At 39.0% G+C, this 15,519-nt stretch overlaps 1 long non-coding RNA gene across 1 annotated transcript in view; it reads right to left on the reverse strand.

The window, feature by feature from the left end:
- LOC132521803 (uncharacterized) overlaps positions 1–550 on the reverse strand; it is a 147,688-nt gene extending 147,138 nt beyond the window's left edge. The window contains exon 1 of the long non-coding RNA XR_009540963.1: positions 487–550. This is a non-coding gene — a long non-coding RNA (uncharacterized LOC132521803). The remainder of the gene's footprint in view (positions 1–486) is intronic.
- Positions 551–15,519: the final 14,969 nt, after the last annotated feature.

Raw genomic sequence — 15,519 nt, forward strand, 5'->3', positions numbered from 1 at the left:
AAGGCAGAAGAGGAAGAGAAAACTAAAGATATGACATTACTAAAAAACAAATAAAAAAGTGACAAATATAAATTGTATTATATCAGTAATTACATTAAATAGAAATAGATTAAACATACCACTCAAAGTAAGAGATTGTCAGACTGAATAATAATTGAAGAATCAACTATATGCTCTGTAAGAGACTCACTTTAGATACAGAGACATAAATAGGTTGATAGCAAAAAGATGGGAGAAGCTATACCATGAAACAATAATCGTAACAGAGATGGAGTAGCTATATTAATAGCAGAAAAAATAGAATTTAAGAAATATGAGAAGCAAGGACATTTCATAATAATAAGAGGGTCAATGTCAGAAATATACAAATAACCATTATAGATGTAAACACACCTAACAACAGAAACCCAAAATACATTAAGCCGAATGTGACAAAATTGAAGGAGAAATAAAACAATTAAAAAATTATGGTTGGACAGGACTTACCTGGTGGCCCAGTGGTTAAGAATCCGCTTGCCAGTGGAGGGAACGTGGGTTTGATCCCTGATCCGGGAAGATCCCACATGCTGTGGAGCAACTAGGCCTGTGAGCCTAGAGCTCGTGTTCTGCAACAAGAGAAGCCACCACGATGAAAAGCATGCGCACTGCAACAGAGTAGCCCCTGCTCGCCGCAACTAGAGAATAGCCCATGTGCAGCAATGAAGACCCAGTGCAGCCAAAAATAAATAAATAAATTTATAAATGCATCCATTCTTTAAAAAAAAGAAATTATGGTTAGAAAAAATTTTGGTTGGAAGTTTCAACCTGGTGTTAAATTCTCCAGCTACTCTCAAAAAATAGTAGAGCAACTAGACAGAAAATCAGCAAGGATATAGAAGACTTGAACACTTCTGTCTACCTAACTGACCTGACAGTTTTAGAACACTTCATTCAGCATAGCAGAATACATATTTTTTTCAAATGCACACAGGACTTTTTCCAGGATAGACCATATACTGGACCATAAAATTTTTTCAGTATATTTTATTTATTTATTTGTTTTATTATTATTATTATTTTTTGTGGTATGCGGGCCTCTCACTGTTGTGGCCTCTACCGTTGTGGAGCACAGGCTCCGGACGCGCAGACTCAGCGGCCATGGCTCACGGGCCCAGCCGCTCTGCAGCATATGGGATCCTCCCGGACCGGGGCATGAACCCATGTCCCCTGCATCGGCAGGCAGACTCTCAACCTCTGTGCCACCAGGGAAGTCCTTATTTGTTATTTTTAAATTTTATTTTTTGGCTGTGTTGGGTCTTCGTTGCTGCCCGTGGGCTTTATCTAGTTGAAGCGAGTGGGGGCTACTCTTCGTTGGGGTGCGCGGGCTTCAGTAGTTGTGGCACATGGGCTCAGTAGTTGTGGCTTGCGGGCTATAGAGCACAGGCTCAGTAGTTGTGGTGCACGGGCTTAGTTGTTTCGCATCATGTGGTATCTTCCCAGACCAGGACGTGAACCTGTGTCCCCTGCCTTGGCAGGTGGGTTCTTAACCACTGCGCCACCAGGGAAGTCCCAATTTTTTGGTATATTTTAAAAGATAGACTTCATTCAAAGTATGTTTTCTGACCATAACGAAATTAAATAAGAAATCATCAACAAAAAGAATTTTTAGGAAAATTCTAAATATTTGGAAAGTAAGCAACCCATTTCTAAATAATCCATGGACCAAAGAAGAAATCAGAAGAAAATTTAGAAAACGTGTTGAATAAAAATGGAAACATAGCATATCACAGTGTATGAATACAGGTAAAGCAGTGCTTAAAGGAAAATTACGGTTTGAAATGTCTATACTGTTAAATAAGAAAGGCCTTAAATCAATAACGTAAGCTTCCACCTTAGGATATAGAAAAAGGAGAGTAAATTGAACAGAAAATAATAAAGATCAGATTGAAATCAATTAAAAAAAAGAAAAATAATAGAGAAAATCAGTGAAATTGAAAGTTGGTTCTTTGTGTGGTTGACTTCGCGCTTCTCCTGCAGGGGGCATGGGTTCAATACGTGGTTGGAGAACTGAAATCTGGGGTACTGCGTGGCATGGCCAAAAGAAAAAAAAAAAGTTCTTTGAAGAGTTCAACAAAATTGGTAAACCTTTAGGTAGACCGACAAAGCAAAAAAACCCCCCAAATTAGCTAAATCAGAAAAGAAAGAGTGAATATATTCACCAACCTTAGACATTAAAAGGATTGTAAGGGAATATAATGAACAACTTTGTTGTCATTTTTAGAAGTTGACAAGCTGATTCGAAAATTTATGTGGAAACTCAAAGGACCTAGGATAGCCAAAACAATTTTGATGAAGAAAGACAAAGCTGGAAGCCTTATATATTATCTAATTTCTAACCTTATTCTAAAACTGTAGTAATCAAGGCAGTGTGGTATTGCTATAAGATCAATGAGACAGTGGAACAGAATTGAAAGGTCAGAGATAAACCTTTACATTTATGGTCCATTGATTGTCAACAATATTGACACTGCAATTTAATAGGAAAGTTAAGATCTTTTCAAGAAATGGTTCTAGGAAAATTTAATATCCATATGCAAAATAGATGAACTTAGACCATTACCTCACACTATGTCTGATACGTATGTGTACAGGAGTTTAAAGGGAAAAGCAGTTCTAGTGTAGAGGTAAGATGCAAGGCTGTGGAATAAAACGTGTTGACGTGATTAGAAGCATAGTGTCTGTAATTGTAGGTATGTAGAGTTAAGAGGAGTCTTGGAATGACAGATTAGGTCTGACATTATCCTAAAGGCCATGGGGAAGAACTAACCACATAATCTCTAGCCCTGTCCTCTCCTCACACTTCAGACTAAAAAGTCTTATTAGTAAGACATATCCACTTGGGATGTCCCCACACATCTTAAATTAAACATGCTCTAATTTGTTCCTAACTCTTTTCTCTGTTCTCTTTCTCAGTTGATGACCATACCATTCATCCAAGTTGCTCAAACAGGAACACCTATTCTTAATGCTTCTGTGTTTGCTTCTCCATATCAAATCACTCAAGTTTTATTACTTTATGTTTATATATACTTCTATATTTTTTTCCAATCTTTCTATTTCTTTACCCCTATACCTCTGCTGTCTTATATCAGACAGTCATCTTTTCTCTGGACTACTGAAATGATCTTCAAGTCAGTTTCCTTGTTTCTAGTCTTGCCTTATTCGTTATATTTACAACATTGCTTTCAGTGAGTCATTTGAAATTCAGACCTGATCATGTAATTCCTTGATTAAATCCTTTCAACTGCTTCTCATAACCTAATGGAAATAGTTCAAGGTATTCATCCAGACTTTCCATATCTGACCCAGGCCTATCAAAATTTATCCCTTAATACTTTTTCAGGCTGTCTTACCAGTCCTTACTGTTTTCTTTTTTTGAATTTTATTTATTATACAGCAGGTTCTTATTAGTTATTTATTTTATACATATTGGCGTACACATGTCAATCCCAATCTCCCAGTTCATCCCACCACCACCACCCACCCCCACCCCGCTTTACCCTCTTGGTGTCCATACGTTTGTTCTTTACATCTGTATCTCAATTTCTGCCTTGCAAACTGGTTCACCTGTACCATTTTTCTAGATTCCACATATATGTGTTAATATACGATATTTGTTTTTCTCTTTCTGTCTTACTTCACTCTGTATGACAGTCTCTGGGTCCATCCATGTCTCTACAAATGACTCAATTTCATTCATTTTTATGGCTGAGTAATATTCCATTGTATATATGTACCACATTTTCTTTATTCATTCGTCTGTCGATGGGCATTTAGGTTGCTTCCATGACCTGACTATTGTAAGTAGTGCTGCAGTGAACATTGGGGTGCGTGTCTTTGTAAGTTATGGTTTTCCCTGGGTATATGCCCAGTATAGTCCTTACTGTTTTCTTACCTTATCTTGTCTTTATGCTTTTTTCAGTCTTCCCATGTCCACCGAATTTAACTCCACTCATAAGGCCAAACTCAGTACCTCCAATGAGCTCTGTATGAACTCTGTCTCATTTGTGCTTGATTAGATGGTCTTGCTACCACATTGGGCATTTAAAAAAATCATGGTTTATTCCATGTTGCATTGTAATGAACAGTTTGTGTGTGTCTGTCTCCCTCTAGGTTGTGAGGCCCCTGAAAATAGGGCTGTGTTTTTCTCGCATTTGTAATCCAGAATCTACCACTATATCTGACACACAGGATAAACACAGAATGTGTTTATTGAATGAAATGGATGATGGGTCAAAGTAGATAATTGCTGGTGATGTAGAGAATGGATTTGAGAGGGAGACAGCCTGAGGAAATGACATCAGTTTAAACTTGGTCCAGGTGAGGGTTAATGAGTCTCTATTTTAAAAATTTTAGCAATCAGACAAACAGAACATGTTTTGTGAAACTTTAAAAGTTGATTATTTTTTAGTACTTTTGAACTTGACAAGACTTAACAGTGCACAATGCAAAGTAAATTTAATAGCATGCCACAGCAAATATGATAGATGTGAATCTGAAGCATGTCACTGTGCTTTGTTCTGAGCTCAGGACTTCAAATTATTGCCATCTCAAGTGCTAAATATCATTGTTTAGTGGCTACCAAGAGTGCTGTGTTTAGGACTTTAAAACCAGACCCAAGTTCTGTAGAGAAGATTGCCATAGTAGATAATTAATGTCTGTCATGGCTGTAGGACAGTAGTGTGCCTTCATGAGGTTAGAGGATTTCCCAAACCTGTCAGTGGCCTTTGTCTTATTCAACATTATATGAATGACTTGAAGACACAAATGGCATGCTTATCTGAATTGTAGATATTGCAAAACTAAGAAGAATACAAATATTTTGGGCAGCAGTCACATAAAAATGAATTTATAGCTGGCAACATTGCTGTATCAAAATTAAATGTAGCTGGAATAAATGTAGAATCCTACACTTGCATCAAAAATCTACTGTACAATTTCTGGATTTTGGAAAAGAAGAATACTTAAGAATTTGATTTAACAACAAACGCTATAGGAGTAAATAGCATGATGAGCCAAGAACCACAGTGTCCTAAGTTCTGGTTCACTCTGTGATGACCTGACTTCACCGGGCATTTGTCCTTGAAATTTGGCATTCACTTTAAAAGGAACTTTGAGAGGAAACATGAAACCATATTAAATTGGAAAAGTTGAATGAATCTGAGTGAAAAATGGAGTATTATCATATGGAAGATGGATTTACTTTTCCTAGATCTGAATTCTAGAGCAACATTGGACACGTGGATAGGCAAAAGGAAAGGAGACTCAGGTTTAGTTCCAAGGATTAGAGGAGTCCGAAAATAGAATTGGCTGCCTCAAATATTTCAGGGCATCATTGGAGGTGCTCATGACAAACTAGAGAGACAGTTGCCAGGAACCCCCTGTATTACTGGTTTCTGTCCAGAACTAGTACCGAGGTCTCTATATAACACCAACTAATTGAATTTTTCATGAGTATAGCTATGGGTATTATTACAATGAGATGCTGGATGTGTCCTGGCTTTGCCATTAAAAAACAGTAATGAGAGAAATTCTTTTAAATACAAATCAGTTTATATCATTTAGGTCTGTTCAAAGCCCTCCAATGGCTTCCCATTTCATCAGAGAAAAATCCAAATCCTTTCTTGCCTTCAAGGCTTTATACCTTCTGGTCTTTATCTCTCCAATTTTATCTTCTACTTCTCCCTGCTTCATCTCCTGTTTGTCTCACATGAAATACCCACACTGACTCCTGGGCTATTCTTCAAATATCCCACAAACACTGTGACCAGAGCTTTTGTTCTACCTGAGTATTGTTTAAAATTTTTCATTATTTGATAGCATTTCAGAATGCACAGGTTTTTTTTTTTTTTTTTTTTTGTGGTATGCGGGCCTCTCACTGTTGTGGCCTCTCCCGTTGCGGAGCACAGCCTCTGGACGCGCAGGCTCAGCGGCCATGGCTCATGGGCCCAGCAGCTCCGCGGCATGTGGGATCTTCCCGGACCGGGGCACGAACCCATGTCCCCTGCATTGGCAGGTGGACTCTCAACCACTGCGCCACCAGGGAAGCCCCAGAATGCACAGTTTTTACTTGAAATTTTAGATGTGTGGCCTCCCTTGAAATATTGGAAAATTTGACAGTGATGGACTCACATTTCCAGATAACATCAGCCAAAGATGCATGGCAGCTTTTTCCTTTAAATGGGAACCGAGCTTTCCAGTTCACAAGTCCAAACTGTGCTGAGTCACTCATTTATTACTGGCTTTGCCTCCATAAGCCTTTGAGTTTGAGATCCCAGTGTTATCAGGATGCTGGTCCATTAACAGTGCTTCTGGAATTTTAGTGTGTGTAAGAATCATCTGGAGAACTCGTCAGAGTTAAAACTACTCGGCCAACCCAGGTATTTTGATTAAGAAGGTCTGAATTGGGGACCCCAAATTTGCATTTTTAACAAGCTCTCAGATGATGCTGATGTGGTGGTCTGAGGACCAAACTTGAAGTGGTACTATATTACAATATTTTCATTAATAGTAGTTTTTTTCCCACAGAAATATTCAATTTTAAAATTAATAATCAGGAACTGGTATTTTAAAAAATATGTCTTATTGGGGGAATTCCCTGGTGGTCCAGTGGTTAGGGCTCTGCACTCTCACTGCCAAGGACCTGGGTTTGATCCCTGGTTGGGGAACTAAAATGCCACAAGCCATGTGGCATGGCCAAAAAAATATAGGGGTGTGTGTGTGTGTGTGTGTGTGTGTGTATGTATTGTTAAAATCCTCATTGTACTTTCTTGTATATAAATGGTAACAGTTAAGCTGCTCAGTTGCTTATATGTTAGGCTGTGAGATTTTTGTTCTTGTTCACTTCCCTCAGCGTGCTTCAGCTGTCTTCTGGTTTTACCCTGAGTTACGGTGTTATGAATTGGTCCTTTAGAATAAACTTGACAGTCATTAGCATTTCAATAGCAATTTATCCAAGTTATTTTGAAAATACCATCTGGTACCAAATATTAATAACTTCACAGTAACAGAAACCAAGACTTTTGGCTGGGAGGTGATAATCATCATCAAATTAGTACTTACGGAGCACGCGAGGCCCATCGTTCAGGCAAAGCTGGGACTAGCATTTAGTGTCACTATAAACAAGAAGCAGAGCTTGTTACAGAACTGAGGTATGAGGGGGTTGGATGACTTGACCAAGATCACACAGTTGTCAGATACCCAACTGCTTTTCCAACAATGCTGTTCTGCTGTTCTGAAAACCATAAATCATATAATTAACAAAATAATGTATGAAAGTAGATTAGAGGTAAAACTGTCTCTAATTCTGCAGAAATGGAATAGTTTCTTCAATTACAGGTTTTGTACCACTTGCCTGACCCTCAGCAGGGAAGCCACCATGGTTACTGTGTTCCTCTGGGATCCTCACAGGCAGGTGTGGAGCATCTAGCAGAGATGCTAGGGAGGTGAGTGTCTTCAGGAGCCGTGTCTTACACTGGTGGTAGCTGCTTGCAGGAATGACCATGAAAGACCTAAGGACTGCTTCATATTCTAGTGGGTTGTTTAGGGTAATCTCCGATATCTCACCCACAAGTTTCAGGAGTCAGATAATTCACTTGGCATTCAGGAACAGTGGTTGCTGACCCAGGCAGCAATCCTAGGAACTCATTAGACATCTTTAGTGGGACTGGGTATGGCTTCATAATTAAGATTACTTCTTCTGAGAGGACTTCTCTCCCATGAAATGGTGACAGAGGCCTAATTCTATCAAAATCTAGAGGGACTACTCAATAAATTGATTATCTGGGCTGATACTTCTTAGGAACTATTACTTGGGAAAATAGAGCAGTCACTGACTCTTACTCTATTTGTGCTAGTTGTGAGAAAGAATCCTGACCTTTGATACCAGTGGAACCTGAAGCATACATTCTTCACTTGAAGTCTAGGCAAGTAGCAGCCTCTCTTCTTTGCATTCCTTCTCCCAGTGTTTCTCTAGATTAGAGTCTGATATCTCTTTTTCTGGAATGAGCCGTCCAGGAGTCAGTAAACAGTTACCTGCTGAGTGCCTTCCATGTGCCAGACACTGTTCTAGGCACAGGAAATCCAGCAGAGAACAAGAGTCACGTCGCCTCTGTTCTCAAGGAACATATATTCTAATAGGGGTGATGGGGAAGATAGATAAACACATCAATGAAAAAAGAAGCTAAGTCTGTTTACTAATAAGTGCTTTCAGTCAGATAAAACAGGGTAAAGTGGTGGGGAGCGACAGAGGTGAAGGGGTGCTTTACCTGAGGAAGCAAGAGAAGGTCTCTTTAAGGAGGGCAGGTGCTTCGAACAGGGGAATGGCATGTAAGAAGGCACTGAGAGAAGAACACATTTGGACTTTTCAAGAGAGCAAAAGAATGTGGAAATTATAGGGAGATAAGGTTGGAGAAGTGAGTGGGACCAAGATCACTTATGACCTCATAGACAGTGTCACATGTTTCTGTTTTATTGTATACATAATGGAAATCCATGAGAGGTATTTAAGCATGGGAGTAACATAATTTGCTTTATATTTTACAAAGTGCTGTGTAGGGAATGAGTTGTAGGGTACAAGGGTGGAGTTAGAGGGACCCATTAGGAACAGTTCTGTAGTTCAGGCTGTTGATGATGATGGCTTGGAATTTAGTTTTAGGAGCAGTGTTGGTAAGAAGTGGTAGGTACAATAGGACATATTGATGGATTGGATATGGGATGGTAGGAAAAGAGAGAAATCAAGAATGGCTTCTAGATTTTTGACCTGATCAGCTAGTGGAGAGTGGTACTTCTCTAGTCTCCATTTATTGAACTATGGAAGGACTGGAAAGGGCTTGAAAATGTATTTAGATGGAGACCTTGTATGGAATCAAGAGTTCTGTATTGGCCATATTATGTTGAGATGCCTAGTGCATGTCCAAGTGGAGATACTGTGGAGGCGGTTAATATTATAAATCTGGAACTCAGGATAGGGATGAAGTTGAAGTGTAAATGTGAGAGTCATCAGCATATAGATGCTATTTAAAGGGATACATCTGTTATTTTTCCCATTGGATTAAAGAGCCCTGATAGAATGACCCTTTCAGCCTCAAGGCACCTTGCTAAGGTTAATGCAGAAAGGACTCAGGATTCAAGAGTTAAGATGAGGGAGCAGATATCAGGAACTGGGTCTTATAATTCCAGGAAACTAGCAGAATCATTTTTAGGTGCAAGTCTTTGGACTGCTGGTGGGCATCTAGACAGGCTGAAGTTTCGGGTGTTCATTGATGAGGGTGGTTGCACATTTGGATATACAGGAAAAGTTAAACATGTGCATTTCCACTGATAATGACATAGAATGGGTGCACAGAGATGTTTGACTCACCCTGTTGTGGGTAAATATCTGCTAGTATTTAACTTCTAAACTTCCGTGGACTTTGAAATAAAGATGGTGCAATATTATACCCTAGGACTTGGTGCAGTGGTAAATACTGGGCAAAGGAGACAGAGACCTAGATTCAAATTCCCATTTACTAGTAGGCAGGTAATTTGGCCAGTTTACTCATCTGTAAAATGGGGCTCCCTAATTTGTTGTTGGAAAGATTAAAGACAAAGTATGCTATCTGGCACCTAGAAGTCTCCCAATATCTACTTTAATGGTAGTTAACTTTATTTTTAAAAATGGTATGTGGATATTAGAGCTTGAGATCAGTTTATAGATTAATAACTAACATCATAATACATGATTTTATTTTCCTCTTTTGTATGTTTGAGCTGATTCGATGATGTCTATCAACTGCTACTCGGCTAAGCATTCCAAAGCATTACTATTTGGCAGCCTGAACCAGAAGCCCAAAGAAGTGAACAGAGCCCTTCAATAAGTCAAGAGAAGCCAGGAAACACATATGGTAGAGTTAGTCATGTGTCCTTGGCCCAGTGTCTTAGCTTCTCTAAGCTTCTCTAAACTCTCTTAGAGTTTCCTCATCTTTAAATTGGTGATACCTGTGGCTATACCTTCTTCATGATTTTTTTTAAAGCACCTAGCACAATGGAAAAAAAAAAGTTCCTCCTTCTCTTCTCCCTCCTGTTTCAAGAATTTGAATTCATGGACAACAGCTATTCATGATAAAATACTAGCGAGATCTTCAGTCTTTCACATGGGCCCCACACCATGAATTACAGCAGGTTCTTTGCTGGCATTCGGTCTTATGAAAAGACCTAGAAACAGTTGTGTGGGCTCTTTCCTTGTTCAGAGTCTGTCTTGCTCAGCTGAGCCTTTGCTGCTTTCCTTGTGCAGCTCAGAACCAAATGAATAATTAAACTCCTAAGCCAAATAAATGATTTTCAGCAAGTGAATTTCTCCTGTGAAGTGTGAGAGAATTAGTTTGAACTGGGTACTGCATACAAATCTATTATTTTATGGAGCCTAGAGGTTTCTACAAACCCTATAAATATTCCTTTTTGAGTGAACAGTATATTATAGTACATGGAGGGTTACTTTAATAGCCTAAGTAGTGTGACTTCCAGATTGGTCTCAGGAGCCCACTCAGCCTCAAAGCCCCTAAGCTCCAGAGGGGTTCCTTAGGCAATAGCTGTACTTCTAGATAGACAATGCACATTGACTGCTAGGTAGGCTGTTATATAAAGTAAGAGGGGATGACAGTTGGTACATGGCCTGATTTTTTTTTTTGAAGACTGATAGAAAGAACTCTGCTTGCAAGTATCATTTCAACTGCATTGTGTGAATTTTCCTATTAAAGTTTATTTGTTCTTTTTTTAAATTTTAAATCAATGCTCTTTTAGAAATCCCCTGTTAAAATTTAGATTTCCCCCCAGTACCTAACACATTAATTTGCCATCAGTCGTCAACATCTTAGAGGAGACTGATATAGGTGGGAAGAAGATAAAAAATAAATTTATTTTACTAGGCAGAGAATCTAGACTTTGAGTGCTGAGAAAAGCCTAGTTGTCACATTATGAGAGAGCAAGCATAAAGGATGCTGAGATAGTGCCAAATACAGGTTTTCCTACTTTATGGTTTGGTCTTTGGACAGCTTTGGTACAGGAATAACAGTAGCGTCCTGCCTGAGCCAGTGTGTCGATAAACAGAATAGAGTGGCTTAGTTTGTGTCAGAGGACCTCAAACCCTGTGAGGAGTACAGGCAAACTGTCCAATAAAGTTGACATGTGATCACTATCCTTCTGCCTGCCTGTAGTTGAGAGGTAAGCAGTGGTAGCTTAAGACCTTCAAAAGGGGCCATATAAGAAGACTCATGGGTAGGGGTAGCTGTTTCATTTAGGGGCACTTGACCTGAGGTAAGGAAAATGTTAAGTAGTTATTCTGGGTTCATACTGATGAATATGAATAGGGAGAGTCATATGATAGGTTATATAGAAATGTGTGTATGTGTGTGTTTGAGATTACAGTTTTCCCTTGGTATCCACAGGGGATTGGTTCCAGGAGCCCCCGTGGATACCAAAATTCAGGGCTGCTCCCGTCCCTTATGTAAAGTGGTGTAGTACAATGAATGCAGTCAGCCTTCCTATCCGTAGTTGTTGAATCTGTGGATGCAAAACCCATGGATACAGAGGGCTGACTGTATCTTAGATGCCAGGTAACACTAATGAAAACCAAAATCTAAGCCAAAATTGTGATTTATAATGTGGAATAGGGGTACTAAGATTTCATTCCATCCTCAGTTTTTACCATGTCTCAGTTTATCTTTCAAGACAAAAATTATGTCTTATATAAATGTCTTACAATAAAATATCCTTAAATGTGGTCTGCTTGCTCTTGGAAAAGTTCTTTAAAAATTAGACCCTATTTTCCAGAGTTTTCTGGATGCATCCTCATTCTACAGTCTTATCCTCTAGTATTTCCCAAAGTGCATACTCTGTGTTAGTAGGTCATTCTCCTCACTGGACTGATTTCAGTACATTTATTCCTGATACTACAAATTTTTCATGCTTTCTCCATGTCTAAGAGGTATTTTCCCTCAATCTTAACATATCAGATACTGCTCATCATTCAGGGCACAACCCAACTTCTACTTCCTCCATAAATTCTTCCCTATTCCTCTAAAGCTATATTTGAAATTTTAAGCTGGGGTTGGCAAACTTTTCTTAAAGGGCCAGATAGTAAATATTTTAGACTTGTGGGTCACACAGACTTCTTTGCAACTACTCAGCTCTGCTATTGTGACACAAATGAGGCCATGGATGATATATTAAGGAATGGTCAGGGCTTGGTTCCAATAAAACTTTATTCATGAGCACTGACATTTAAGCTGTACCGGTTTCATGGGCACGTGACCTGTGCAGTTGCCCAGAGTCCTGCATTTAGAAGGGCCTTATGCTTTTAACACTCTGCTGTCATCATCTTCAAGTTCTTAATAACTTTTGAACAAGAAGCCCCGCACTTTTATGTTTCATTGGGCCCTTAAGTAGCTGATCTTGGATAAGAGTATACAGTCTATTAAATGTCAGGACTTACTATAAAGCTATAGGAATTAAGACAATGCGGTTTTATTGCAGGGTTAGATATATCATTGGATTTCACAATTCTAAGAGTGGAACAGAATTCAGAAATGACTTATAAATGGACCTTTGATTTATGATAAAGGTGACGTGGCAGAACAGTTGAGAAAAACTGTACGTAAAATGGAGCTGAAACAATTGGGTATCTATTTGGAAAATAATGAAATTAGATCTTGGACTCATACTCAGACATTAATTAGCATGGATTAGAGACCAAAATGTGAAAGGTAAAACCAAAAAAAAGGTTTTAGGAGACCATATAAGATCTTCTTCATTTGTGAGTAGGTAAGGGTTTCTTATGTAAGACACGAAAACAGTAACCACAGAGGAAAAGCTTTATAAATTCTACTGCAAAAGAATGTAAAAGTGCTCTTCAAAAACCAAAAGAGAAAGAGAGGGAGAAAGGGAGGGAGGGAGAAGAAAAAAATACTTAAAAAAATCAGCTCCAAACAAGGGTTCATGAGTATATGGAGCAGCAAAAACTCCCATACACTGCTGATGGTGATAAAAAATTGATGCAACCATTTTGGAAGAAGTTGATATTATCAGTGAACTTGATGATCTTCATTCCTGTGACCCAGCTGTTGTGCTTCTGGTACCTTCCCTGAAGTACCAAAAGCTTATGTGTACCAGGATACATGTACAGGAATGTTCTTAGCAGTGGTGTTTATAAAAGAGCAAAACTTGAAATAATGCAAGTGTTTATTAATGGAAGAATAAATAAATTATGATGTAATAATGTGATGAAATACCAAGCCATGAAAAGTGAACGAACTGTAGGTACCTATAACAACATGAATGACATGGAAAATGATGCTGAGTGAGTGAAGCCAGACACCAAAGAATACATACTGATTAATTCCAGCTATGTCACGTTCTAAATTGACAAATTGTGGAGGTCTCTCAGAATGCGTTAGGGACTCAGCATCACAACAGCCTCATTACCCACTTCTATACAGGCATAGTCTCCTCTATCTCACACTCCACTAAAGTTCTGTGCCTTTTACTGCAGGCAGGAATTATTTTGTACTGTGGTGACTCTATGGGTTGGCCGCCAGGCTGCACACCTCTAGATACCTCCATCAAACTTAGGATCTGCTATTTTTTGTGTTTCTTTCCACCCATCCTTCCCCACTGAGCTCTGATTATTTCATCTCTCACCTAGAAAGATAATGCATATTATACTCCTTACCAAGAGCTGATTGCTACATTTATCATTTAGCAGTAGCTGATCTCTGTGTATTCCCTATTCATTCATTAAATATTTTCTTTTAAATTAAATTAGCTCCATAGAGTTTTTTAAAATTAATTATTAATTTATTTTTGACTGCATTGGGTCTTTGTTGCTGTGCATGGGCTTTCTCTAGTTGCGGCAAGCGGGGGCTACTCTTCCTTGCGGTGCGCGGGCTGCTTGTTGTGGTGGCTTCTCTTGTTGCAGAACATGGGCTCTAGGCGTGTGGGCTTCAGTGGTTGTGGCGCATGGGCTTAGTTGCTTCGAGGCATGTGGGACCTTTCTGGACCAGGGATCGAACCTGTGTCCCCTGCATTGGCAGGTGAATTCTTAACCACTGTGTCACCAGGGAAGTCCCAATCATTAAATATTTATTGAACACCAAATACCATGTTGTTGGGAATACACTGGTGAACTAAAAAGGAAAAAAACCCCAAAATCCAAACTCAAAAATCCATGTCCTGAGATCAGCTTGGTGCTTTGTGACCACCTAGAGGGGTGGGATAGGGAGGGTGGGAGGGAGGTGCAAGAGGGAGGGGATATGGGGATATTTGTATACATATAGCTGATTCACTTTCTTATACAGCAGAAACTAACACAGCATGGTAAAGCAATTATACTCCAATAAAGATGTTAAAAAAAAAAATCCCTGTCCTTATTGATCTTACATTCTACTGATGGAGAAATAAATAATAAGTAAGTTAATGAATGTTATGAAGAAAATTATAGCAGGATAGAAGAGATAATGAGTCCTCTGGTAGAAGTGAATTTGCAATTTAAATAGTGTAGTTCTCATTGAGATACATTTGAGCTGAGATTTGAAGGAGATGATCTGAGAGGGTATCTGGGCGAAGAGGATTTAGAGGGACAGTCATGCAAAGTTCTTGAGTTGGGTGCATGTTTTGTATATATGAGGAGCTATGAAGAGACCACTATACCAAGAACGTAAGATTAAAAGGGAAAGGTAGTAGAGGAAATCAGAGAGTTAATGGCAGAGGGGAGAAGTGAAGAGATAGAAACTATGTAGACAATTTAAGGCATTTCCCTTCTAAAGATAAATGATTATAGCCCATTGATTACGTTCCAAATATTATCTAAACTCCTCTCAATGAAAAGTCTAACTTCTGGGGATTGTTCCAGTTATCTATTCTAATATAACAAAGGACTCCAAAACTTAGTGTTGTAAAAGAACAGTAATCATTTATTGTGTGCATGAATCTAAAATTTTGGCAGGGCTCTGCAGGGACAGCTGGGGAAGCTCAGATGAGGATAGAGACCTGCTTCTAAGATGGTTTGTTTACGTGGCTGGCAAGTTGATTCTGGCTTTTGGTTCCTCTGCATCTTGACATCTTATGAGACACCTTGGGCTTCCTCACAGAATGGTGGCTGGGTTTCAAGAGCAAATGTTCCAAAATAATTGAGAAATGAAAGCTGCCAGTCATTTACATCATGCTCTGTTCAAATAGTTACAAGAGCCCAAGGGGATATAGACTGCATTTATCAATAAGTGGCATCTCAAAGAATTTTGGGACCAAATTTCCACATGGGCCAAAGCAAATGTGAAATTTAGGAGATAGAATCATGAATTTGATAGCCTGGATGACACAAGATTTAATAAAGAGATATCTGAGACCATCACTGGAAACACAGTGATCTGTAGTTTCTCTTGATGCACAAAGAGGATCGATTCATGCACTGTTTCCTAGGTACAGGACACATCCATTTGTTCCATGATC

The sequence above is a fragment of the Lagenorhynchus albirostris genome, chromosome 6 (genome assembly GCF_949774975.1).
Source record: "Lagenorhynchus albirostris chromosome 6, mLagAlb1.1, whole genome shotgun sequence".
NCBI classification, from domain to species: Eukaryota; Metazoa; Chordata; class Mammalia; order Artiodactyla; family Delphinidae; genus Lagenorhynchus; species Lagenorhynchus albirostris.